This window comes from Acomys russatus, chromosome 19 (assembly GCF_903995435.1).
Source record: "Acomys russatus chromosome 19, mAcoRus1.1, whole genome shotgun sequence".
Taxonomy (NCBI): Eukaryota; Metazoa; Chordata; class Mammalia; order Rodentia; family Muridae; genus Acomys; species Acomys russatus.
In genome coordinates, this window is record NC_067155.1 from 54428588 (window position 1) to 54456275 (window position 27688).

General features: G+C 51.9%; 1 protein-coding gene across 1 annotated transcript in view; it reads left to right on the forward strand.

Annotated features, from left to right (window-relative positions):
* Window positions 1-27688, forward strand: part of Cux2 (cut like homeobox 2) — a 160537-nt gene that overhangs the window by 61031 nt on the left and 71818 nt on the right. The window lies entirely within an intron of this gene.

A 27688-nucleotide genomic window follows, 5' to 3' on the forward strand; every position in this document is an offset into this window, starting at 1 on the left:
CCTGTAAAAAAGAGCAGGGCATGCCTCTAATCACAACACTGGGGAGGCAGAGATGGGGGGATCCTGGGGATGTTGGCTAGCTAGCATTGCCTAATTGATGAGTTCCAGGTTCAGAGAGAGACCTGGCTCAAAAAAATAAGATTGAAAATGACAGAGGAACACAACATTGACCTCTGACCTATACACAGTATCCGGGCTCCACTCCTCCTGGCTGTCAGCTCTACACCCAGGTGCTCCCCTGTTTGGGGTTGGATCTTGTCTTCCCCCAAATTCATGTTTACATAGACCCTTGTCTGAGAATAGGGTCTTTGCAGAGGTCATTAAGCCAAGGTCATATAGGCTCTAATGGCTGCATTGGTGTCCTGGTAAGAAAGCTATGTGAAAAACAGACATGGCAACACTACAATAACAGGTGCAAAGATGATGCAGCTCCAAGCCTGGGGATACCCAGGCCAGCAGAGCCAGTGGACACGGAGGAGAGGATGGCGGGGTGAAGGGGGAGAGTGGGTCTGTGCTTTGAACTTGTGACCCCAAGAGCCGTGAGAGAACCGTGTCATCTTGTCACAAGGCACCTATCTGGTGGACATTTGTCGCAGTAGGCCCAGGAAACAAATGACCCTATCCCATCACCCCCAGGAAATCAGAGGACAGCTTCCATCAGCTCAGAGATGCCTGGCAGCCTAGGTGTTCTCAGGTGGCCTCAGGCTCACTGACTGTGCCCTGCCTGCAAGTGTCCTTTGAGGGCTGAGAAGAGTCAGGCAGTGCTGGGCAGCTGGCATATGGGCTACACAGCCTGCCTCACATCACGTTAACGTGTGATTAAGGGGGTCTTTAAGGCGCCCATTAGTCCCCCTCTGCTATCTAATAGCGCTTTCGGATTTAGAACAGAATATTATTTACTCATTAGCTGATAGCAGAGCTAGAATGTGTTGTGTGGTGGTGGGGGGGAACCCACGATTAGAGGCAATTACCCAGGGGCTGGTGCTGTGGGCCAGGGCGGTCCATCATGCGTGGGGGTGACATCATGTGACCTCCAGGAAAGCTAGGAAAGCTGGGCCTGCTACCAGTCAGTCGTCAGTGGCTCATAAAACTCAGAAGTGAATCCCAGCGCAGACCCAGCCACCTTCATTCAGGCCTGGGATTCACCACCTTAGCGTGGGGCAGCAGTGGCACTGCCCTGTGGTGGCAAGCGGCCGAACCAAAGCCCTGCCGTTTCCTGGAGCACTACATACCCGTGGCCTACAGCCGGGAAGTGGCTAGATGCCAACTATCCTTGAACAGCAAAGCCTAAAACCGTCCCAGCATGCCTCCGTGCCCAGGGCTAAAGCACCTGGCTGGCTGGATCTCATTTTCTCTTACTTTAGACAAGAGATGGGAGAATGGTCACCTACCCAGTGAGCAGGAGCCTGTCACTCAGCAGCAGCAACCTTGACCTGGGCTAGTGGGGGAGGGGAGAGGCAAGCAGAGTCAAGGAGTGTCCCTAGCCTCATGGGAGCAATGCTGGAGCAAACCCTCTTCTAACAGGATGCAGCAGTGAAAGGAGCTTCTTGGCTTTGACCTTTATATATGTCTTGACGCTGGCAAGCCTGACCCTCAGGTCTTGCATTCCTGATCCTGGAAATTTTGAGGCTGTCCAAAGAGACACATTCGATGTGCCCCCCCTGTCCCCGCCCCATGTCCCATTTGGTAATACCTCCCACCGCGTCAGTTGGGAGGTTCGAGCTAAACCAAAACACGATCCACAGCCAAGCTAGAAGTTGGGTCTGTCTTGGGTGTGTAACCTCCACTTTCAATACGTTGGGGGTCAGGGCTTGTCCACACACTCGAAAGTGCCAGGCCTGGCAAGCTGAGAGCAAAACAAATACCAGATATCACATGGGTCTCCAGCCTCACCCCAGTCCCCTAAGCCTCAAGGGGAGCCGCTGCGGATGAAGGGGTCTCTGTCACTGCCCTGGCCCCACCAGAGAGTGACTCGCTCACTGAGACTCCAGGGTGTGCCTGGCACCTGGGCTGGTTCAGGGCATTGTGGTTCTTCCAGAGTGGCCACCTGTTTCTTCCAGTGACACTGGCCCAGTAAGACTGGGCACCTGGCTTCAGGAGCAGGTGTCCTGGGCACAAATGGTCTCTTGTCACTTCCTAGGGCTCCAAACAGGTCCCTGATATGATAACAATGGTCCCCTTCGGCTACTCTGGAAAGGAGCCAGGGAAGAGGAACCTTGACTGTGGGACCCTTGGGTATTTTCTACTCCACACATGGGGCCCCTACCTCTGTTGGCCAAGCAAGGGGCATACACCAAAATGTGCGACTGTGCATGCGCACATGCTCTCGCCTCTGTTTTAATAAAACCTCACCAGGAATCCGATATCAGTTTCTGTCAGAACAATGCAGCACATCTGAACCAGAACTAAATAAAAATAAACATTAAGCAATTATTGGAATTTAGGTTTATTTTAAAAATCAGCAGGCTGCAGGAACAAGACACCCGTTAGTGAGGCACGCTATCAGGTCTTCGAACAACCCAGTATGCCACCACGCCTGGTGGTGCCCCCATCTGGAGCAGAGCTTTTCACTTACCATGGTCCTTGCAGTGGAGGGGAATCTGAACCCCAAGCTGCTCCAGACCCTGCCCCCCAAGTCCATCCCTCATTTCAAAGGAGCCCACATCTTGCCACATAGATAGATTGGCAGCCTTAGCCGTGAGTGCCACATTACAGTCACGGTTCAACTCCCCAGGAATTGATACCCTTTGGAAAACTGAGTGAGTTGGGAAGTGGGGATCCTGATGTCAGCATCAAGAGAGCACCCCTAGTTACAGGAAAAGGAGCTGTTGCCTCTCCAACTTTGGCTCCAAGAAGAGCCCAGCAACCTGCCCAAGTCATAGCATGGCCAGCCCCTAACAGAGTGCCTCAGACCCAGGTGGCCAGGCTTAGCAATCTTCCATGCTAACTCCAGATTTCCTGCCAGCTGCGGGGGTGGGGTGGGGGCATTGTTAGGGAGAGTCCTCCCCTTCCTCCTCCCATCTGGACCTTGGCTGGGCAATGGCCAGAGTGAGGCCTTAGTCCTCAGGGACACACTAGTCACTTGGCAGTATCTTTGAAGGGGAAGCCAGGCTTCACCCCAAGAGTTCCTGCTTCTCCAAGTGTCAAGCTAGCAGGAATTACCTGTGTGTGTTTTGTAGTTCTTTAGTGACTCTGATGCTCCCGGAACAGGGGCCCTTCTATGGAAACCACCAGAGAGGCCACTGCAGAAACTGCAGTGCAAAGGGTCTGGGGCCAGCAGGAGCTTGGAGAGCTCTGGGAAGAGAACAGAGACTCAGAGTGGCCCGCGCTGAAGGATCTGGTGAGGTGTCCTCTGGCAGGGCGCTAACCCCACAGGCTGGTTTTGAACGGAAATGGAGTGAGGGTCAGGAGAAGCTCTGAGCAGGGAGGAACCAGCATCCAAATGTGTCCCTTCTGGCTGCTGGTGTGGGATGAGCGGTTGAGCAGTAGGTGGAGCTAGGAGCCTCACAGGAGGCCGCAGCAAGCATCTGGTTCAAACTGATGGTGTAGGCTGGTGCGTGCATGCGTGTGTGTGTGTGCGTGTGTCCGTCCTACAAGTATCTGAGTATTTAAGCCATCTCCCACTTTCAGATAGGTGTAGGTCCAGTGTTTTATCCTGGGAGCCCAGGCAATTTTGTAGGCTTCAGTGCTTGAGGGCGGGGCTACACTGACTAGAGATGGCTCTGGAGTGCCTGTTGGTCACACACCTCACCAGCGGTTGGCCAAAACTGAAACTCTGCCTTCCTCTGACTTTTTCAAGCACTCACTCTGAGGGAAAAGGTGGGTTTGTACCCATACTCCAGACAAGAGAGACTGGGGTTCAGAAAAGGCAAGGGTGGTTTTTCTTAAGCTCACTTGGCCTGGCTGAGGAGAAGGGCAAAAGCTCCCTCCCACTCTGCCTCTGACGCCTGTGCCCAGGAGCACTCAACAGATCACTAAGAGAGACCCTGTAGTGAGGCCAGCAACGGTCCCCACGTCCATATCCTGCCTGCCAAAGGCAGGGAAGAAGTTGCTGTTGTGGGGAGTTTGAAAGAGCCAGTGAGCAACAAGTTTCTCATAGTTCGACTGAAATCTAAGCATGGGGCAGGGTGCATTTCCATAAAATTCTGCCTTGGCATGAGGAAGAGGAGTATCATAGGACCTAAAACCTAAGCCGTGCATGCGCACAGAAGCCGATGGGGCCGTACGGGGACACACATCCTGGAATCAGTCTATAATGCAATCAATTTTGTATATCCCCGGTGAAACGGCAGCATTTATTTAACGTCTTTTATAAGAGCAGCTGAGTTTTATCACAAATCACATTCCATTTCCAGTCAGCTGGGACTCCTTGAAGGCTAAAATGCATTCACTTCTTCCAAGGAAATTTACCAATTCCTCAATAAAGGCCCATTTGCCTCTGTATGTAAAATTGACACATTTATTGACTATTAAACCTCGAAGACTCGGGTTGGGTTTTCTGCCCCAACCCCGCCCCTCCCCTTGCTCCCCATATTTTCTTAAACTTGCATTTGAGGCTCTCTAACCTACCTGCTCACCAGAGGCCCTCGGAGGAGCAAGAATGCCACAGGGGCAGGTGGCACAAGCCAAGGGCTTGTTTATCACGTGGCCACCTGATGTCACTGAGGTAGGCTGCAGGACCTGCTGCTCCAAGTAGTCCTGAGTGCTGTGTGCCTGTTCCTGCTCTTGGTGGCAGGCTTGGTGTCACATCACTGTCATTGGGCTTGCAGCAAAAGGTTTTAGGGGTCACTGATGACATTTGCCAAAGGCCAGGTCCACCTCCCTCACAGCAAATGGCATGAATTATGACAAGGGCCTGTGAGTAAGGACAGTTTCCTTTTACTAGTGTACCTGTTGGGGACAGACATCAATTCTGGTCAGGACACACTCTTCACTGGTGGGAAAAAATAGGCAGGGGCCTGATTGGGGGGGGCTGAGCTGTTGAATGTGGGGCCCGGTGCTGGGTTCCATCTCTGAATGTGATTTGCAGTGTGTGGTGGTGGATACCAGTGGTCACTCTTCTTTGGGTTTAATTTATAATTTAAAATGGTGGAGGCAGGGATCTAGAGCGAAAGCTCAGTGCTTGCCGCATAAGCGTGAGGTCCCGTGTTCAATCCAGAGCCCATATAAAAAGCCGGGTGTGCTGGTGCACCATTGTAATCCCAGCGCTGGGAGCTGAGCCCGCCTGATTCTTGAGCTCTAGGCCAGTGAGAGAGCCTGTCTGAAAACACTCAAAGGTGGATAGAGACTGAGGAACCACCCTCGAGGCTGGCCCTGGCCCCCATATGCTCACACACAAATGTGGCAGAGGGAGAATGAAGGACCCTGTGAGTGGTGGACTGAGCAGATGCAGGTTCGAATCCTGACTCTCCTTGCCAGCCCTGTGGCCTCGGGGATGTGTGTATTCCTCTTAGAACCTTGGGTCCTGCTGCATAAAGTCCAGACAACCAGTGTTCATCTTAGGACTCTCGGCAAGGTTAAACAAAGTGGTCACGGGAGTAAGATGCAGTGTCAGGCTAGGATGGGAAGAGAAAGTCACCAGGTCCAGCCACCTGTCTCAGGCTCTATTTTACTATCCATGGAGACTGGTCATCTACTCTGTGCTAGGGTGGTTGTGGCCACCTCCCTGTCTTCCCTGGGATGACCTGAGCTCTGTTTGTGGGAGCTCTCTCAGACCACACAGCTCCAAGCTCTGGGCTCCCACCTATACCTCTGAGCCTGAGGGCAGCATCCTGCAGCTTTTCATACATTCCTGTGTCAAGCTGCTAGCATTTAGATGAGGCATATGCAGTAACACCTCTGGGCTGTGCCCCTCATGTTGGCAGCACCCTTGTTGTTTTAGGAGTGTTTTTAGAGGACTAAAGGTAGAAATTAGAGAAACAATGCCAGCTCTAGGCATTGCCAGGGATGAGGGGGGATGGGGGTGGTGTGGGGTCGGGGCTGGCCAGGCAGAATCACTCAACTGGGGGCTCCCCTGGCCACATAACTTCATGCCCTTCTGTTCCCTCTGGCACACCAGTGTCCCCATGGCTTACACTTCGAGGATGTCTTGTGCCTTTCTGGAAACTGAGCCACATGTGTACAGCTTCAGCTAAGCCTTCTGGGTCCTGAGGACCCAAACCCAACCTCTTGGTATTTCCTACAGCTGTCTCTAGGAGAGGCAGGAATCACAACTGACAGAGGATCTCCCAGGATGCCATGTGACCAGGCAGCACTAACTTCCCCAGGGAGGACTAAGGTCTTGGTTCCTTGGGTGGGGGCCAGCCAGCCCTGGGTTAGTGGACTTTGCCTCTGTCCTTCAAGGCTACCATATATCTCTCAGAGCCTTAGTCTCCTCATCTATTTAATGGGATAAAAATATTCCTACCTCACGGGAATATGGCCTCTATTCAAAGAACTCCTCCATAGCCAGGTGGTGGCGGCTCATGCCTTTAATCCCAGTTCTTGGGAGTCAGAGGCAGGCAGATCTCTGAGTTTGAGGCCAGCCTGGTCTACAGAGTGAGTTCTAGGATAGCCAGGGCTAAAACAGAGAAACCTTGTATTGGGGGAAAAAGAATCACTCTACAGTATACAACAAATATGTATCAATCTATGTTTTGTATATCCACTAAAATATATAAAGATAAGTTCAAAAACAAAAAGCAGAGACCCATGCCATGCAAACTGCCTGGCATGTAGAGGCCAGGGGTAAGGTACAGGCAGACAGACACATATCCAGAGAATGAAAGACATTCCTTCAAAGTTGCCCATAGGCTTGTATTGGACTCTCAGAATTTGGGGAACTAAGGACTCGCAGACCACCACTGGCTGCCGTCCTCACCCGTTAGCAGAACTCGCCTTAGCCAGAAGATTCTGTTTCATTTTAAAGACCAGCCAGTGTAATAAATCTTGCCCCGGAATCGCGGCAGCACATCTCGGCTGGAGTGTGTGATAAATCTAATATTCTGTAGTCTCTGTGAAAGGGGCCCTGGGTGGGTCTGTATCAGGATGACAGGCAAACCAGTAACTTGCTCTTGGCTCGACAAGGCCAGCCCTCCTGTCAGCTCTATGAAGGTTGACGAAAGACCCTGCTCCTTTTCCCTCCCTTTCCCCCCTCCATCCCTTCATCCCCACCTCCCTCTCTCGATGCCCCCTCCCACACTTAAAACATCACTCTGAACTATGAATTCAAAGATACGGATCTGTGATGAGAAACAGAATGGGACCTGTGGTCTTTGGGACCCCGGGAGGGTCAGGCTCCTCCATTTTGTTTATTCAACAACTAGTGTTCAGGGACCTGTGGTGCCAGCGTTGTGAAGGTTAGGAGGATATAAAGGAGACAGGAACAAGATCCACCTGCTATGCTGTGTTGGGACCCCAAGGACAAAGGTCAGCACAGGGCAAGGTGCAGCTGAGGAAAACTGACTCTGCCAGGCCTTTTGCTCACTATTGAGTGGCTCAAGAACAGAACAGGTCTGTGTGGAAGACCCTGGTCTCAGGTCATGGTGGGAGCCCTAGGAGGGCGAGGCACCCCTCTTTATTCAGCACTATACAGAAGCTCGACAGGAGCCCCCCCAAAATGGAGAAACACTGTCCCTTAAGGGGTCAACCAGCACTGGCCGTCACAACTTGAAATCTCCTTCCTGCTCTGGGCCTCACCTGGAGATGGACCAAGTACCGATACCCATGGTGGTGGAGAAGAAGGAAAATGGTGCCGACAGACACGAGGTACCCGGAGCAGAGATGCAGCAAACACTAAGCTCTGTTCGCTCACCATACGACCCAGGAAACTTCTAACTTCTAATCTGTGTGGTAGGAATGACAATCATAGGACTTTACGGTATCACTGGGGCCTGGCTCCAGTGGTTCTAACCAGGGCCTGTCCCCTGGTGTCTGTGTGAGAACAGGTTCCCTCTGACCCTCAGAGGCAGAAAGCTCACCCTCATGAGGGGTCCCCAAAGGCCTTTGTCACCTGCCTGGTTTTCTCAAAGGCAAAAGGTTTGTTCTGCTGCCAACCCCCCTCCCCCATTTCTCTGGTTCACAATGTGAATAGCCTCTTCCTAAAAAAAAAAAACGATCAGCGGTACTCTGGGCCCAAGAGTTCCCCCTTTCTGCCCTGCAGCCCGTAGGCTTCTACCCAGAAGCCTCTACATCTAATGTCTAGACTGTCCCCCGAGAAGAATTCGGGCCTTCACAAGAGGCCACGTGACAGTTTATTTTGATTAATGACAACACTGAGAGGCAAAAAAGAACACTGGCTCCAGCAGGCAGAGCACCACTGTTTGATTCCGGAACTTTATGTCAGAACAAAAGGGTCTGTGATGGTCTGGTGGGGCCAAGGCTTCTGCTTCCCTCCTCTCCCAGGCCTCTCTGCTCCTGCCTGGAGGTTGAGATGTCTCTATATCAGGGATCACCGCGTCCTCACCTGGCTGCCAGAAAGGGGGTGGGGGAGTGGGGGAAGGACAGAGACCAGGCCATCCCCCTGCCTCAGAGACAGAGTCAAGTGGGTGAGGCTCCTTGGCATTGTTGAGAGAAGATAGATGGCTTGGACCCTCTCTAGAGATCCCCTCCGGGCTCCACCTTGATGGGCGTGCAAGAGGCCCTCCCTGTGCTTAGAAGGAATAAACAGCCTTTAATGAAGTTACATTGCGACATAATGGGAGTCATAAAACCGCCGTCATCCTGCAGGGTCCCCGGACGGTCTTTATTATCGACTGTGCCGGAATCAGCTTTGCAGAGCTCGGGCAGCAGCCACGAGAAGAATGCAAAAGTCTCCTTAAATTACCTGCTGGAAGTAACCAGTGGAACATTCCACGGGAGGCCCCCCATGTGCCCGGGGACACTGCCGTCGGGGCGGTCTGTCAGAGTCACTTCACTGCAGCACAACAGATGTTCGCCCTGCTCCTCCATCGGCTGTTTGATGAGAAATTTACGGCTCTCCCGCTGGGCAGGCGGCCCCTCTCGGGCAGCCTGGGCTATGAGACAGGCCAGCCGCTGGCAGCCGGCCAGGGCCAGGCTGTTTTGATGGAAGCCATGAAAAGCTCTGGCTTGGAAGGCGCCGGCGATAATGCACCGGCTAGACTCTCCTGATTGGCCGATCGATCGGCCTGATTTGATTTATTGATCAATCCCCTCAAATTTGGCGTCTGAGAAGCTGCAGTGATCTTTAACTGCGGTGAACGTCTCCGCCTGCCGGAGAGCGAGCCCCCACTAAGGAATGTATGAAAGGAACCGGGGCTTATCTTAATCACACACCGGGCCGGCGCTGGCCGAGCCCCACCGCGCGCCGCCCCATCGCCCGGGCAGGCCTGCGCCGATCTATAAATTGATGGAATTCAAAGCCTCCAGCATCGATTACCGTTATAACAAACAGCGGTGCGCAGAATGTCTGATTATTTTTAGACAAAGATTCTGTTCTCTCAGCAGCAATTTTGCTGAGCCTGTCACTGGCTCAGAAGTCTGTTGATTGCAATTAGATGCAAATACAAAAAAAAAAAAAAAAAATTAAACTCTGCAGCCGCACTCCTGTTTCCAGTTATTAAATCTCTCTTTCTCTTTGTTTGCTGTTTCCTCATGGTATCTACAGCTGGGTGAGATAGTTGGCTGGCAGAGCAAGATCTTTGGTATCAGATGGAGAAGGAGGCAGCCCGACCTGCACACTGGATTATCTCCATGGGGGTTGGGTGGGAGGGGAAAGGGGGTGCTGTGACTTAACCCGGATCCCGGGGGAGGGGAGCCCACAGAAGGTGTGTAAAGATGTCCACTTAAAAGTATGGGAAGGGGCGGAGCATGGGAGCATGTGATGCTTGCTTTATGTCCCAGCACTCAGGGCTAGCCTTGGAAACATGAGTCTGGGGGTTGGGGTAGGAATGATAAAAGACAAAGGTATTCCAAGGAGCTGCAGGAGTGGGTAGTGCCTTGGAGGTTCACAAGTTCAAGACCAATGTGGGCTGATTAGCTAGACCCTGTTATAAAACAAAACAAAAAACAAACCCAAACCAACAGCAGCAAGAGGCTGGGTAGATGGCTCAGTGGGTAAAGAGCCTGATGCTCTCAGTTCATGGTGCTATGTAAAACACGGCAACATGTTTCTGAAATCCCAGTGCTTTGAGGTCAGATGTGTGCAAAGATAGGGAGAGCCATGTCTGATAAAAGACGGAGAACAATTCAGGAAAATGCCTGATGTTGACCTGTGCCCCCACCCCCACACACAGATGGGTGGGCAGACTGCAGTGGATGTAAAGCTTGCTCGGGACATCAAATGCTCAAGTGTGTGGGTGTAGTAGTTTCCCTGTCATTGATGACCTACAAGACCTAGGCAGGGATGCCGGGCCACATCCTGGGAACCACTGGGTCTCAGAGGTTGGCGCCACTTGGAATAATGAATTTCACACAGGGACCCTTTCCACACACCATCCCACTGCCAGAACAGGCTTTAGGTAATTGTGGGTACAAGCAAATTAGGCACCCCCCTGTTGCCCAGCCTGGCTGCCAGCATCCTGGCTCTCAGAGAGCGCATCCATCATCCTGGCATCCTCTGGTTGATCTGTGTTCTTGGAGCCATTAGCCTCAGAGTCCTTGACAGCGGAATAACTGTAAAACTGAGCCCATCGGTGGGGCGCCTGAGACTGACAATTCATTACGCGGTTGGATGGAGAGATGACTCAGGTGACAGTGCCAAGGCCTCTCGGTTCCCAAAGGCCAGCTCCACTCGGAATTGGCAGCCTTGAGCTAATTTTAGAACACTTGTCATTGGTAATACGGAAGGAAGGGAAGGGCTGCAGCTTGGACTCTGGGATCAAATAGGCTGAGCTCGGAAAGACATCAGACCAAGGGCGTCTTTTCCACTGCCCTGGAAGGATCCTGCAGGCAAGCAGATGGGGTGGGGGTGGGAGGAGACTGAGCTCACCATGGGGCAGGGCAGGGGTCAAGGTCATTCAGAAAAATACCACCAACTGCTGCAGATCCCAGTCCACCTGCCTTCATGTACCTCTCCCCTCCTGGCTGCCCAGTTGCCTGTTCAGTGGACTGTCATACAGACACTGAGGCCCAGAGACACCAGCCTGCTCAAGGCTGCACAACAAAGAAGACAGAGTGAGCTGGTTTTGGAGTTGAGGGTCTCACCCAATGGGGGAAAAGTGTCATCAGTGTTTTTTGAATGGATGAGTGGATGGATGGGTGGGTGGGTAGATGGGTGGGTAAGTGGGTGGATGGATGGGTGGGTGGGTGAGTAAATGGATGATGCAGAAGCCTCCAGTGATGACTCATTTGGGCTCCTGTATAGCCAAGGATAGCCAGGCTATCTTTTTCTGTGTAGGCTTGGCATGGGAACCTCTAGGGCTGCACTTGCTCCATATTTTATGGGCCTTGGGAGGAACCAGTTTGGCCTCACTCAGAAGTTTGCGTGTAAGGAGCCTTCAGGGTTCTTCTCCAGGAGGCCTTCTGCGTAGGATGCCGGGAAACATATGGGCTCACAGATCACCTGGCCAGAAACCAGACAGCTTTGGGCTGACGAAGCAAGGATCAGCAACTCCAACCCTGAGGTCACATTGGCCTTGGCTGAGACCTCAGGTTCACCCCATTCTCTATGACCTTGGGTACACGATCAAACCTCTGCAGACACCTCCATGTCCAGGTGACTGAGGTCACAGGGAGCAGACATACATACATCCCTCTGGCCAAGTGCTGGGCAGTGTGTTTGGTCTGGAGCCCCCTGGAGGACCAAATGTGACTAACACAGGCATGTGTCTGGGTAACATTCCAGGACAGGACCAACAACAGGAGCTGAGTGGACTCTCTGAAGTCACTGAGCAAGTAGCCGCCCAACCCGTCGTCTTTCTTGACACCCACTGTCACCTTCTTGGCAATGATTTGTCTGGGTCTCTCCTCTTCTTCCTATTAACTTCTTGGTCCTGACCTACTTGTAAAGCATGCTGCCACACAAGAGAACCCCCTCATGTGTAGGGCAGTGGCAGCCACAGCCGGGCCTTTAGGGGAGGAGCCAGCAGCAGCTGTCACATTGACAGGCAACCTTGCTCCCTACCCCGACTGGTCCATCTTCATGTTTTGTAGATACCCATCTGTGGGTACCAAAACAGGTGTCTGTGGGTACTAGAGACAAACAGCAGTAAGAGCAAAGGCTCGCAGTGATGTGAGCATCCTGCCTCAGGGATTAGAAACAACCCATGTCTGTGAAGAGGGGATTATAAATAACGGAAGTGTCTGGGAGTGGGGGATTTAACGTGACCTACTAGGAATGAGGGAGATGGCTCGGAAGTCCCTCAGCATGAAGGCCTGAGTTCCCACACCATGCGAAAGGCCAGGCATGGCTGTAACCTCTCGCCCCAACGTGGGGGAGGCAGGGACTGGTGGATTCCTCATGCTCTCGGGCCAGCCATTTTAGCCAAATCAATGACTTCTAGGTCCTGTGAGTGACCCTGTCTCCACAGGTGTGACACAAATATGTATGCATACATACATGCTCGCACTTACACACACGTGAACATACACATTCTCACAAACACACACACACACACACACACCAAAAAACAAAAACAAACTACAGCAAAAATAACCTGTGTCCACATGTGAGGGATTCAGACTAACCGCTGTGTCCGTGAGTTGGGGATTAACAACAGTCTAATATCGGTTGGGGAGCTGACACATGGTGAAGCATGTCCACACAGAATACACTCTAACAGTGAAAAAAACAAGAGCGATGCCTTGTGTGTGGATGTGAAGGCTTAGGTGCGGTAAACCCGTGCAGACAGAGAGCACAGAGCTGTGGGGCGGCGACCGAGGTGGCATGGACATCTCTGAGTGGACAGAGATGATGACCACATCCAAGGACAGGCGTCTTTGTGCTGGGCCCTTTTACTGCCCCCGGTGACTGTCCTCCACTGATGACTTAAGACAAACGAATAAGCAAATAAAAACCCAGGTTTTTACTCTTAAACCCCATGCAGGGGAATGAACATAGATTCTTGGCATCAGAGGTGGGTGCAGACACAGGCTATTTACTTGCTGGCTGGGTGCCCTTGGCTCAGCTATGGCATTGCCGCGCCTCCGTTTGCTGGCCTGTGGTGGCCGGCGTCTGCATAGGGCCTTGAGCCAAGTCCTCTGTAGTGGCTGAGGCCTCATCTTGGGTTTGGCAGCTTTAGCCCAGAGCTCTTCTATTAGGGAACACAGGTGGGTCTCCCCATGTCCTTGGGAACCCCACATTTTATAAGCTCCTAAACCCATTAGCAGTGAAGCTCACACACAGGCTGTCCCCAGAACGCAGCTTCTGTCTCCTCAGAGAGGCCTGGGCCACATGGCAGGGCCCTGCGTGCCTGCCTCTGTGGGTGGCGCGGGCTGGGCCTTGTCCCCCTTTAGCCACTTGTCTTCCGTGTGTCCCCACTTTCCTTGCTTCCTCCTGGAGATGCATCGCAAGCCCTCCCCACCCTTGACTCCCCTCTGTCGCTCTTTTCCCTTACATCCTGTGTAGACTGGGCAGTAACAGGGTCTTCTGGAAGCTGTGCCATTTGAGCAGAGATCCGAAGTACATTTGCATCGTGAAGATGATCTCGAGGGAGAAGCATTACAGAGGGAGGGGCATGCGGCAAGGCCCTGGGGTTGGGTGGGGCAAGGGTGAGCTGAGCCCGCTGCAGCCACAGGTGGGGAAGAGTGCCTTCAGAGAACAGGGAGAAGAGTGGCATCACCAGCTGCCAGCTGCACGGCTCTGGGGGACCTTGCCACTCAGAACCTCTCACTAGGGCCAGTGACGGTGCTGTGTGAACCGGGAGGGCTGCCATGAGGTGCATTGTCTGATTGGGCCTGACATAGAACTGAGCTGTCTAAGTCTCCAGAAACTTATATTCTTCGTACCTTGTCTGTTCTCCCTGCGCTGTGGGGTCTCCCATGACCTCTATATCAATCCTTCCCTCACCCACGCCACCCACCCCGCTTTCTACCCTGTGCACTTCCTTAACCAAGTAGGCACTGTCTGCTGCCTCGGGACCTCTCAAAGACTCCTCCCTCATAGCTGCCTAGCTCAGCCTGCTCTGGGTCATGAGCCAAAGCCCCCTGTCCCATGAGTGCCCCCTGGCGGTTCTGGGTGGAACTGCACCACACCTCCCACCACTCCTCTCCCCACACCCTTTTCCCTGTTTGGTCTTCCTCTGTGGAAGCCTGCAGTTTAAAAAACGCTTCAGTGGCCCCCATTGCTCTTAGAAGCTAAGTAGGCACTAGAACACCCATAGGCACCCCCGCCCTGAGAGGTTGATTCAGGGATGGTACAGTGGTGATTCGAATCCTGGCACTGCTTCCTGCTTGCTGTGTGGCCTCAGGCAAGCTGCTTGCCCTTTCTGTGCTTACTGTAGCTTCCTCAGTGGGTGTTGCTTCATAGGGTCCGTATGAGAATGGAGGAGAGGTGCAGCGTGGGTATTTGAGACAGGGTTTCTCTGTGCAACAGCCCTGGCTGTCCTGGAACTCAGTATGTAGACCAGGTTGGCCTTGAACTCAGAGATTCACCTGCCTCTGCCTCCCGAGTGCTGGGATTGAAGGTGTGCACTTTATCCTTGAGACAGGACTACTCTCTGAGCCTAGAAGTAGGCTGGTGGCCAGCAAGCCCAGCTATCCTCCTGCCTCCACCCCCACGATGCTGGGTGATAGGCTCATAAACACCCAGTAAAGCCCTTTGACATGGGTGCTGGGATTTGAACTCATGTCTTTTTATGCTTGTGCCGCAGTCACTTTTAACCACCTGAGTGCTGGAATGATGGCCTGTACCCCCTCGCCTGCGCCTGCCTAGAACATGGAGTCTTCAACTTGTCTTGGAATCCTCTGGTCCAGTCTGCTGTTTCCAAGGCTGACCTCAAGGGTGCCAAGACTGCCCAGGTGGTCTCAGGCCCCGCCTATACCTCTCTAACCTATGTCTGTGAGGAGCAGGGCTGACAGCTGATGCAGTCGTGCCCCCGCCACCCTCCCCCCCCACCCGCCACTTCTGCCTCCTACAACCAGACCCATCGATTGGATACTTTTCCTGAGTCCCTTTGATTTTGAACTTGACCCTTCTGTCTGTCCGTCTCACTTTCTGACTTCTCTCGAGGTCTTATTTTCCAGACTGCAAGTGGGCCAGCCAGCCAGTTACCCAGCCATTGAAGTCAAAGGCAGCTGAGCCTACAGGGGGCTCAGGAGCACATGGCAAATACATCTCTTGGCCCTTGAGCTCACCTCCCAACTTGTTGTGGCAAGCATCTATTGAGCACCTACTGCACACACTGTACCGAATGAGTACTCTGCCTCGGCTGGTAGGTTACTAACACAGTGTGTTTTCAACATCAGGAGAGGAACAGAGGTGGGGAAAGTACAGGGGTGAGGTGAGAAGAGAAGGTAGGCTCATTTTGTGCACCCCAAGGCCAGACACTGTGTGCACCAAGTGTTGCTGTAGACGGGGGAGGGAGGGCCACAAGCAAAGGCACAGACGACCCTGCCTCAGCCTAGAACAGCAGAGACTGCTAGACACAACAGGCAGATGTAATCCCTGACCCTGAGTCCAAATGCTGTGAGGAAGCCCCTCCCCCCAAGGCCAGGAGGGAGGAAGAAAGGCAGAGGAGGCCTGGCTGAGCCCCGTCAGAGGGGCATCAGAGGAATCAAGGCAGGTACAAAGGCCCTGGGGTGACCAGCAGCAACACAGAATGGGGTGAAAGGATGGAGATCCAGCCAGCACTGGGCAGGACTTGGGACTTCATTCTCAAGAGCTGTGGGAAATCACTCTTCTCCTGACGGTTTCAGGCAGAGTGACCAGACCTAATTTATGCTTTGGAAATGGCACCCCTGCCTCTGGTTGCTATGGCAGGAATGAACTAGGGGTGGGGGCTGAGGGGGTGGTGTAGATCACTGTGCCAGCCCGTGCGCTTTGTGCAACACTGGAGGGCTCTCTTGGTGATCTTCCCCCGCCCCTCGAGACAGGGTTTCTCTGTATAGCCTTGATTGTCCTGGACTTGCTTTGTAGACCAGGCTGGCCTCAAACTCACAGTGATCCGCCTGCCCCTGCCTCGCAATTGCTGTGATTAAAGGCGTGCACCCACCACAGCTTGGCTGCGATCTTTCTCTCTTAAGTCACCTTCTTATGAGGACTTAATAGTGATGTGCATGGGAGGGGTGGGCAGATTCCAGGGGTCCAAGGCTTAACTCAGCAGTCAGCCATATTCCCCATGGCCTTGGGACAAGCACTGACAGCCAAACGATTCTTGGGATCAGTGCGTCCCATCCACACTGCAGTGGGACCCCCAACTCTGACTGGGATCCTCAGTGTGTGCCCTTTGGCCTCTGGGTTCTCTCAGGTGTCACCTCTGCAAGATGGATCTGTGTTGCCGCTTGTTGCTCTCTCTCTCTCTCTCTCTCTCTCTCTCTCTCTCTCTCTCTCTCTCTCTCTCTCTCTCTCTCGTGCTCGCCTGAGGCTATGTGGGCCATTCTGTGCAGTGAACACGTTATAGGGCTCTCAGCCATCCATGTTAATGGGCGTCTGGGTCATTTCCAGTCGGGAGCTGTTATGAATGGTGCCTTGGTGATAGATCTTCAACACATTCGTGAATTATCTGGAAAGCTGGGTGAACTGCAGAGACGGCTCTGTGGGCCTGGCAGGGCCACAGTCGTCACTCCGCAAGAATGCCTTGGTGGTTTCCTAGCTGCTAGTGTGTGCACGAGGAAGCTCTGTGTTGGTGAACAGGTTCCTCTGAAATACGTGTGCCACAGGGGACTGCGGCAGCACAGGGAGCTAGCTGTGTGAGGCTCTGACAGGCACGGTGACTTCCCAGGTGCCAACTGGAACCTCTCCAGTGGTGACTGGTGTTTGGATTTTACCCACGTCCTTGCCAACACTTGGAACTGTCTGCTTTTTTGCTTGGTTCTCGATTTGCAACCCCGGCTAGCCTCGCTACTCTGTCACCCAGGCTGGCCTCAAACTCACAGCAATCCTCCTGCATCACCTCCCAGCTGTGACATTACAGGTGTGCACCACCTCCCCTGGTTTGACAGCGGCGTGAAGGCCACTTGCGTCTTCTTGCATCTTGGTGCAGGTGTCTTACCTGCTGTTTCCTGATGTGTCACATCTTGTTTTCCAAGAATTTGCCTTTCTTTAACTCTTCATGAGTTTTTGGCTCTGGACGTAGTCCTTTATCAAATCAGGTGCATGCCCCTTCAGTTCTGCCTGGCCTTCGTGCTTTAATGTCACCTCATAGGTTTGTTTGTTTTTGTTTGTTTGTTTGGCCGTTTTTTTTTAATTGAAAAATGAAATCATTCATATTACATTCCATTTGCTATCCCATCCCGTGCATCCTCCCATTCCTCCCTCCCTCCCGCTTTCACCCCATTCCCCTTCCCTATGACTGTGACTGAGGGGGACCTCCTCCCCCTGAAGAGGATGCTAGGGTATCAAGTCTCTTCTTGGTAGTCTGCTATCCTTCCTCCAAGTGCCATTGGGCCTCCCCATCAAGGGGACATGGCCAAATATGGGGCACCAGAGTTCGTGTGAAAGTCAGTCCCCAGTCTCCACTTAACTGTGGCTAGATCTGGGTAGGGGTTTGATGATGACTGCACGTATTGTCCTTGGTTGGTGCCATAGATTGAGCAGAATCCCTGGGCCCAGATCCGCTCATCATAGTGTTTCTTCTTGTAGGTTTCTAGGACCCTCTGGATCCATCTATTTCCCTATCTCCTATATTTCTCTCACCTAGAATCCCAATAGGATGTCCTCACCTCTATCCCAGTTTCCTGGGACTTTCATGGGACCTGCCCCTTGGCCTAGTGTCCAGTTATAAGTGAGTATATACTATTTGAGTCTCTCTGCTTCTAGGTTAGCTCACTCATTATGATCATTTCTAGTTCAATCCATTTGTCCACAAATTTTGGAAATTTCTTGTTTTTAATAGCTGAGTAGTATTCCATAGTGTAAATGTACCACACTTTCTTTATCCATTCTTCTACTGAGGGACACTTAGGCTGTTTTCATGTTCTGGCTATTATGAATAAGGCTGCTATGAACATGGTTGAGCAAATTTTCTTGTTGTGTGCTGGAGCATCTTCTGTGTATATTCCAAGGAGTGGAATAGCTGGGTCTTGAGGAAGCCCTATTTTCAGTTCTCTGAGATAGCGCCAGACAGATTTCCAAAGTGGCTGCACTAGTCTGCATTTCCACCAGCAATGAAGGAGTGTTCCTCTCTCTCTACATCCTCACCAGCATGTGCTGTCGCTTGAATTTTTGATCTTAACCGTTCTGATGGGTGTAAGATGGAATCTCAGAGTTGATTTGATTTGCATTTCTCTGATGACTAAAGACATTGAGCATATCTTTAAGTGTTTCTCAGCCATTTGATATTCCTCTGTTGAGAATTCTCTGTTTAATTCTGAGCCCCATTTCTCAATTGGATTATTTGGTTTGGTGTTGTTTAATTTCTTGAGTTCTTTATATAGTTTGGATATTAGACCTTTGTCAGATGCAGGGTTAGTGAAGATCTTTCCCCAGTCTGTAGGCTGTCGCTTTGTTCTTTTGAAAGTGTCTCCTGCCTTACAGAAGCTTCTCAGCCTCATGAGGTCCCATTTATTAATTGTTGACCTTAAGGCTGTTTGGTCATTTTTTTTGACACAGGGTCTCTCTGTGTAGCCTTGGCTGTTCTGGACTCACTTTTTAGAGTAAGCTGGCCTCAAACTCACAGCGATCTGCCTGCCACTGCCTCCCAAGTACTGGGATTAAAGGTGTGTGCCACCACGCCCGGTTTTGGGTTTTTGTTTTTTGTTTTTTAATTACATTTGTTTGTCTGTGTTTCTATGTATGCGGAGGTCAGAGGACTCCATCATGTGGGTCCGTGGAGTTGAACTGAGGTCCTCAGGCTTGGCAGCAAGCGCATTTGCCTGTTGAGGCATCTCAATGGCCCTACTTTCAATTTGACCATTATTTCCCAGGGCCTGGGTGTGCGTAGTGACCCCATCTTCTGTGCTGAGCGGGTGGGGACGGTTCCAGGGATGGTTTTGTTTGGTTTATTTTGCTTTCCTGGGGCAGACTTTTACTCTGTAGTTCAGGCTAGCTTAGAACTCGTAGTTATAGCCAACTTCTGATCCTCCTGCCTCCACCTCCCAAGTTCTGGGATTACAGGCATTCACCACCACACCTGGCCATATTCAACAGTGTGAGCACACGGCAGAACTTTCCAGCTGTTGCTCCAGGTGTGGCAGTGTCATTACTCTGATGGGCAAGAGTAATGGAACAGATGCTTTGTTGGTTTTGTTTGGGCATGGTAGCCGTCAAGCCATATCTTTGTCTATCTCCATGGACCGAGCTCCCTGTGAGCCTCTGTCACTTTTAAGGCTGTAAAAGGTCCCCAGACAAGAAAGCTTTGGGGACAGTATGTTCTATGGCTAGCAAAAAAAAAAAAAAAATGGCTGCAGTGCACCCTAGGACGTAGGACCTACATCTTTAAAGGTTGGCGGTTTGGGGACAGCAGCCTGATGGCCATGAAGGATGAGAGTGAGGGTTTATGTGGGGGGTCACTTGAACCAGGCCACACATTCATGTCTTGGACCCCATAGTGCCTCTACACATCCCGAGGCTAGCCCAGGCACCCCAGGCTCAACTGTCATGGACTGGGGGGGGGGGGCAAGGTGTTTTGTATAGCAGAACAATTTAAACTAATTAGAAACTTTGCAGAATGTCTTTAAACACACTGGTGTGGGCCTCAAGAGCAGCTCTTATTAGGAGGGACGGCTGCTGACTGTCGAGGAGAGGCAATGATATAAGGCCCTTGATTAACTCATTTGAATTTCTTTGGAGAACAAATTCGAATCTCTTTCTATTTTCTCCTATTGTACCGGCTGCACATCTGCTGGCTGAGGTTGGGGGATGGGAAGACGCACCACCCCAACCGCTCCCAGCCTGGGATAGGGCAGGGCTCCAGCAATCCACACAAGGGGACCTCACTGTCCAGGAAGTGGAGTTTGTGGCCGTGCCCATCCCTGCTTGGTGCTTGGCGTCTGCCTCTCAGTAACGTGTCAGGGTCTGGGCAAGGCAAGTAGGAAGCAGTGTGGCGATTTCCCCAGAAGGCCCCTGGGACCAGCTGGAGACAGTTCCAGAATAGAGAAGGCAGCCTGGGATCTCTGGTCCCATTTGGCAGTACTGACATGCTGCCCCACAGCCACCTCTTCAGTGTTTTCCCTGTGGTTAAAGCAAGCAGTCCCTGCAGCCATCCTGTCTGTTGGCTGAGGGAACCTCTCTCTGCTGTTACGTCACTCTAAGAGAGGACAATAGCAGGGTCTCTTTCCCAGGGTTCTTGTAGTATAGGGCTGTGTACACAGCAGGCACACCACTCCACACTTAATTAATAGACTATACTTTGGCTGGCCGGTTCAAAGCCCCAGTGAGTCTGTTGGGTACAAACCGCATTGTTAGGGTAGCCTTGACTGTCCTAGACTCGCTTTGTAGACCAGGTTGGAGTGTTCTTAGCCACTGAGCAGTCTCTCCAGCCCAGGCCTCAGGTTTCCAAGACCCACCCACCTTGGCAGAGTTCTACTTCCTGTGGCTCACTGGAGGAAGGATGAGGAATGAGAGTCGGGAGGGAAGAGAAGTCAGCAGAGAGGAGCCGTGCTTCCGAGCAACATGCATGGGGTACCTACTGTTTTTTAAGCTCTGGCAGTTAGGCGGTATGTAAGGGTTTTGTAGCTTTCAAATATTTTCTTCCATATTCTTCATGCATGCGCCCATGTGTGAACGTGTGTGGAGGCAGAAGGGTGACTTCCCGTGACTTCAGCTATTGCTGTCTCCCTCATGTTGGGACTCACACTTCAGCTAGACTGGCCGGCCAGCAGCGCCCCTCTGCCTAACCTCTGCCTGCTCCATGTCCCCCCCACCCCTGCTCCTACCCCCAACACATGCTGACTTTCATGGGGGTGTGGCCAGTTGCACCGGTGCTTTGGAATAGGAGGATCTGACCAGGGAGCCCTGCCCCTCCCCCAGGAGATGCCAGAACTCTGGGGGATAAGAAGAGGTTGCAGGCAGCAGGGACTGTGTGTGCCGGTGTCCTGGGGTGGGAAAGGGGGCTGGCCCTGTGGAAGAATGTGTGGCTAGGGAATGAAGAAGAGGCGTCTCCATAAGGTCAGGGCCATGAGCCCCAGAGAAGAACCTGATTTAGCCTGAGACAGTGGGCAGATGTGGTGGGGTGTGGAAAGTAGCCTCTCACAAGGAACCTCAGTTCCCATTGAGGGATGCAGGGCCACCACATGGAGCCCTAACAAGTGCCCAGCACATAGTAGGTGCTTGGCGAGTTATGAGCGAATGAGTGGGTAAGTGAATGGATTAAATTAGTGAATAAATGGGTGACTGAGAGACTGGGTAAATGAGTGACTAGGCGGGTAAGTGAGTGCATGGAAGGTAACTGAACAGGCAAGTAGGTGGGACAATGAATGAATGAATGAATGAATGAATGAATGAAGAGTGAATATTTGCAGCTATGACCTCCTCTAGCTCTTCCTGTGACTACGGAAGGGACAGGGTTACCCAGCCAGCTCACCCTCATACCACCCTCAGAATGGGACTCCGCGCTCCCTGGGGGGAGGGCACTTCCGCAGAGCTGCTTAGGAACAGCAAGCAGTAATCAAGGCAGGAGGACGCCATCGGATGTGGCTTGTGCCAGGTGATTAGGTGTCTGATTGGCATCCTCCTTCTTGGACAGCCACCTCCGGGTCCTACAGTGGCAGGATCAGGCTGCTTTTCCTGCATAATACCTAGGGAATGTCTGAAGGGAGCAACTGCTGAGCATGGGAGTGCACCCAAGTCCCGTGGGTCCCTTTCAGTTGTCCCTTTGCTCAGACATTTAATGGCTCCACAAGTAGTGCTCACCTTGGAGTGCACTGGGCATTCAGGGTAAGGTAGTGATCTGAGCTGGCCTTGTCTCTGTGGTAGATGCTGGAGAATTCCGGGTGTAGACACAGGTTGTCAGTGGCCAGAGAAGTAACCGCCTAGCTGGGTGGGTAGTGAGGGGTGTGCAGAGAAATGGCAGAGGTTCAGGTGAGGGAGGGGCCTCGGCTGTTCTGAGGAGGTTGTGAGGTAGGTTTTTGTAAGGGGCTGAGACTCCAAGAAGGTAATGGTGAACATCTTCTGGTCCACCAGGGAGCTAGGATCATGTGACTTCCTGTCCACCAACCAGCTAGCAGGATCATGACTTCCTGTCCACCAGCCAGCTAGGAATACCATGACTTCCTGTCTACCAGATGGCTAGCATCATGTGACTTCCTAGACAGGAACCAACCAGTTATCAGCTTGGGGCCTTCTGAGACAGCAAGCCAATGCTTCCTTGGACCTCTGGAAGCTGTGAGAGCTAACGCAGGACTCAAAAGGCTCCCGTTGTCTCTACTCCCTGCACGACCAGGTGTGTCACACGGGCAGAGCCTTAGCCTGTCCTTGAGTGTTGTGGGAACCGGAAAAATAGTTGTCGAGTGAATGAGTGAGTGAGTGGAAGATGGATGGATAGACAGCCGAGTGGATGAGTGGATGATAGGTGAGTGGAAAGAAGATGGATAAGTGATGGGCGGGGTGCATGGATGGATGGGAGATGGATAGATAGGGGAAAGAGGCCCCTATGAATGATGGCAGATAGATGGGTGGACAGGTGACTACGGATGGGTGGATGGACTGATGGACAGATGGGTAGATGATAAACAGATGAAGGATGAATAATGGATAGATATTAGGTAGGTAGGTAGGTAGGTAGGCGGATGATAGCTGGAGAAATAGCTGGATGGATGGACAGATGGACAAAAGGACAGGTGGGTAGACTATAGATGTATTATGGATGGATGAGTAGGCGATTGATGGATAATGGCTAGATATCAGAATGGTGGGCAAGTGGATGGCTAGGTGGGTGGATGATAGGTGGGGATTATGGATGATGGATGCATGGGTTGGTGGGTTGACAGATACATGGACAGTTCAGAGAAGGGCTCCCCTTGCCAGTACCTGAGACATACTTCCCAAAACAGCAGCCTAGAAGAAAGAACCACTGGGCACGTAGCTTTGTCTCCTTGCAGGGCCCACGTGTCAGTGTGTCCCTGCATCGCAAGCAGTTCATCCACTCCCTCGTTCCTGGAAATCCACTACCCTCTCAACACCAAGAACCACGTGGCCTGTGCTGGTTGGGGGACCCTATGCCCGACAGCACTTACGCTAGGTCAGTCCCTGTGACGGCCGTGGGCAGTCCTCAGTTTACACCCAGCCTCTGGGGTTTGGCCTCGTTCAAAACTGCCCCCTGCACTACTGGAACACAGTTGAGTCCAGGCTGGCTCAGAACCCTTCCCACAGGCTCCGCCCCTTGCCCCTGCCCCAGATAATTGGCCCAATACATCTTGGTGCTGGAAATTTACATATAGCACAGGAAGTGATGGATGGCTCTAGTAAACCCGTCTGTCTCGGCCTGGCGCAGCTATCCATCTCAGTGGGCTGCGAGGCCATCTGTCTTTCTCCTTGCTGGTGGCAAGCCAATGTGTGCCCTCCATCCTGGGTCATCCAAGGCCCCTCTGCAGGCAACACCCTCCCTTCTCGGTAGCCCCCAAAGCTTGCTCCTCCTCCGGTGTCCCTGGGCCTACCTTCTTCTGGCTCTGTGGACCTGTCACACAGAGGGGACATTCTTCTGTCCTAAAGATTAGCTGATAGCTGCTGTTGTGAGGCACATTTCATGGCTTCTCCACTGACAAGCTCCCATGAGCTCCCAGGATCCACCTGTCTCTGGCCCCTGCCACCAGCTTGGGGCAGGGAGGCTTACAGAATTACGTACCCCTAATGCCTAGCTCTCTATAGGTTGCTAGAGATCTGAACCCTGGATCCTCATGTGTGTGTGTGTGCGCGCGCGCGCGTGTGTGTATGTGTGTATGCTCACGGTCACTCACATGTGCACCCACACGCACATATGTGTGGTTTGTGTATGTGTTTGTATGTATGTGTATGGTGTGTGTGAGCATGTGTGTGTGTTTGTGTGGTGTGTGCGTGTATGTGTGCATGCATGTGTAAGTGGTGTGTGTGTGTGGTGTGTGCATGTATGTGTGCATGTGGTATGTGTGCATACATGCATGTATGTATGTATATATATATATATATATGCATGCGTGTGTATGTGTTATAGCAAGTGGCCTACCCACCAAGCCATCTTCTCAGCACCAGTTAGTGAAGAGGTATGTCATTATTCGACGACCAAGGACAGGCAAGCTGTGAGACACTATATCAGACACGGTGGCACACCCCTGTGATCTCAGTACTTGAGAGGGAGACTGAGGCAAGAGAATTCAAAGTTTGACACCAGTCTGGGTGTACACAGTGGCATCCTGTCTCAAAAAGCCTCAAAGCAGAGCCAGCCCCAGGTGTTCAATTGAAGATAAATACAAATCAGACCTGTTGTGGCGTCACAGGCCTGTGATCCAAGCATTGAGGAAGATGGCAGCCAGGAAGGTGGTTAATATTTCAAGAACAGCCTGGGCTACTTAGTGAGCATAGTGTGTCTGAGGTCATGTGTATACCTGTGTGCGCGTGGGTATGTAATGTGTGTATGTAAAATAAAGATAATTCAGGTGGAGTAGCATTATGGTTGAAGTTATGACAAGGGACATGTTTCTGACCTCCAGCCCATGAGGTTGATGGCACCTCATACTTTCTGAGGCCCTGGAGGTCCCAGGCTGAGGAGTAGACCATCCCAGCATCAGGGCACACACCAGGCAGTGAGTAAGCATGGGGGTACAGACCAGTGGCGGAGCCCCTCCTGATGCGGCAGCTCCACAGCCTCCTTCTCCCTGCTCGCTGGCTCCAGCCTCAGCTGCATCTGTCATCTGCTCCCAGCTCATTAAAATTATCTCTTTTTAGTTGCAAATAGGCTGCTTATGAGAGTCGTTACTTGAATGGTCTGCGCAGGGCTCCGGGCTGTCTGTCTGTTGCTGATGGCTAGTTAGGTTAATCACATGTGTCTCCTCCTCGCCTGGGCCCAGCCTAAAGGCTGGGACTGTGTATATCATGCCTGGGTCGGACATGGAAGTCTTACAGGAGCATGGCTGGCAAGGCATGCTAGCAGGATGCAGGGTGTGTCTCTGAAGCCGGACTTGAGAATGGGGCTGGCTTGTGTTTCAGAGACTTCTTCTGTTCCCTTGAAATAAACATAGTTCAGTGGACTTTTCTAACCATGTTTGTTTTTAAAGCCCGGCTGTTGACTCCATCTCTTAGTTTGTTGATTTTTCAAATGACCACTCTTTCAGAGTACAAGGGGATCGGTTTTAATGTCTCTGCTTGCGTGTGTGTGTGTGTGTGTGTGTGTGTGTGTGTGTGTGTGTGTGTGTGTTTGTTTGTGATCTTCCTGTGAAAACCTAGGTCATTTGGATCTAGCAGGGTGTCCTCTGCACCCTGTGTGTCTAGGAAGGAGATAAATATCAGCCAGTGTTTATTGAAATCCTGGCAGGGAGCATTATGATCTTGAATTATTTAAGACAATCTCCCCCAAACACCCTCATCTGATGGAGAAAGAGAGCCTAGGATAGCTGAAAAGCAAGACATTGAAGATTTGCCTTCGGAGCCCACCAAGGAGCCACTCCCCACCGTAGTTATTAGGACTGCCTGTAGTTCACCTCCTAGCCCCTGGCTGAGCCCTCTCAAAGATGCTCAGGCCCTCAATAAATGGTAGTTCTGATTATTGCATTTATTCTTGTCACGATTGTTGTTGCCGATATACTTACTGTAGAAAAGCTGCAAACATTCAAGGTTGAAAGATGAGCACCAACTGAGGCAGAGTTGAGGGGAGCATGGTCCGCATGTCTGTGACAGCGTCTGCTCTGACTGGGCAGGGGAGCAGGTGTGCAGGGGTCCAGAGCCAGGAGCTGCTGATGTCTCCTGCCTTGCCTGGCCCTCCCTTGGCCTTGGTGCAGTCAGCAGGCGTCCTGATGGTCAGGTCTGTACCCACCAGCAATTAGGGAAGTACAGACAGAGGGACAGCCCTGAGGCACACCATGCTAGCAACTAGATGTCCCCTGCATGGCCATTTCCTTTCATAACCTATGTGAGTGTGTGTGTGTGTGTGTGTGTGCGCGCGTGCGCGCGCACGCACGCACGCACGCACGCACGCGGGTGGGCACATCTTCTTCGATCACTCTGTACTTTATTTGCTGACACATAGTTTCTTGCTATACACAGAACTCCAGGCTTACACACTTGGATAGTCTGCCTAGCCAGCTTGCTCTAGGGACCCCCCAATGTCCACCTTCATAGTGGGGTTATCGGTATACCACCATGCCTGCCTAGCTTTTTAGTGGGTGCTAAGGCTCAGGATTCCAATTGTTATGCGCCTATGGCAATCCCTTTACCCGCTGAGCCATCTTTCCAGCTGCAAGCGTTGATACTGATAGTGGCTGTGTGAAGAGGTTCAGGGTCCCCAAGAAAGGAGCTCACATGTGCAGGTGTGTTGCATATACCCGTGATCCAGCACTCTGAAGGCTGAGGCAGGAGCCTTGTGAGTTCAGGCCAGCCTGAGCTCCAAATTTTAAAAATAAGTGCTCATAAAAGTCAGTGTCAGAAACAGAATAGTCTATAACCCGGGGGCGGGGGTGTGTTCCAAGTCCCATTCTGTGTCCTGTAGCAACACACACATGCGCACACACACACACACACACACAAAATACACCTTGAAAAACTAAGAAAAACTTCAGTAGACCTCAACATTCTAGTTCTTTCTTCCTTACCAAATGAGAGCCTTACCCTCCTTGGGAGGGTACCTTGGGAGATGTGTGTGTGCGCGCGTGTGTGTGTGTGCGTGCATAAGCCATGACAAATGTCTTCTCTGTCTTTCCCTCTCCATTCTCTTTCTCACCCAGCTCTAAATTCGCCATGGCTTTCAGGCTGGCAGCCTCGAGGTGGCCCTGTCCCACGGTGATGTGGGGATGCGCTTCAGCACCTTGGAGAGCAGCACCACCCTCGCCCAGGTTTTAAGCTGTTGGTGCCTCTGCCGTCCCCTCACCCCCAACCCACATACTAGTCTTGTGATTTCCCCCCAAAAGTTAGCTGTTTTTCTAGAAACAGATGGGTTGCTCCCCAAAAGGGCTCCTCCAAGGGCCCAAGGCTTCCCACATAGGCTTGGGGGGGACCAGGCAGGTCTATTGCGCTATGGTAAATTGCCAGGGAGCAGGCGTTGCAGACACGAGCTGTCTTTTACAAGGAAAAGGCTCTGCAGTGGGTTAACGGTACTTTTATTTCATTATCTAACAGTGAATGGGTTTCATTGTGTGCGCAAGACGAATGTGTATTAGCGGTGACAAATGGGGTCTTTGAGCACAACGCCGCACTTCGTCATACATATGTTGGATTAAAGAGTCCGCCCTGGAAACGCGCTCCCCGAATCTGTGTGCGCGTGTTTTTTTTTTTTTTTTTAAATAAATCTGATTGCAGAAATTTATTGCACCATCGGATTTAGGAAATTATGGGGCTTGATTGCTGCAAATATAATCGGGTGATGTATGCGGGAGAGTTCGTCGAGTTATCGTCCAGGAAAATAAAAAACTAAAAAAAAAAAGCACGGCTCAAGTCTGTGCCAGCAGTGCGGGCCACATAAACACAGCGTTCCTTGAATTATGCAAATGAGCCATGACAACTCCTGGTGAATTGTACTCCTCCTCTGAAAGC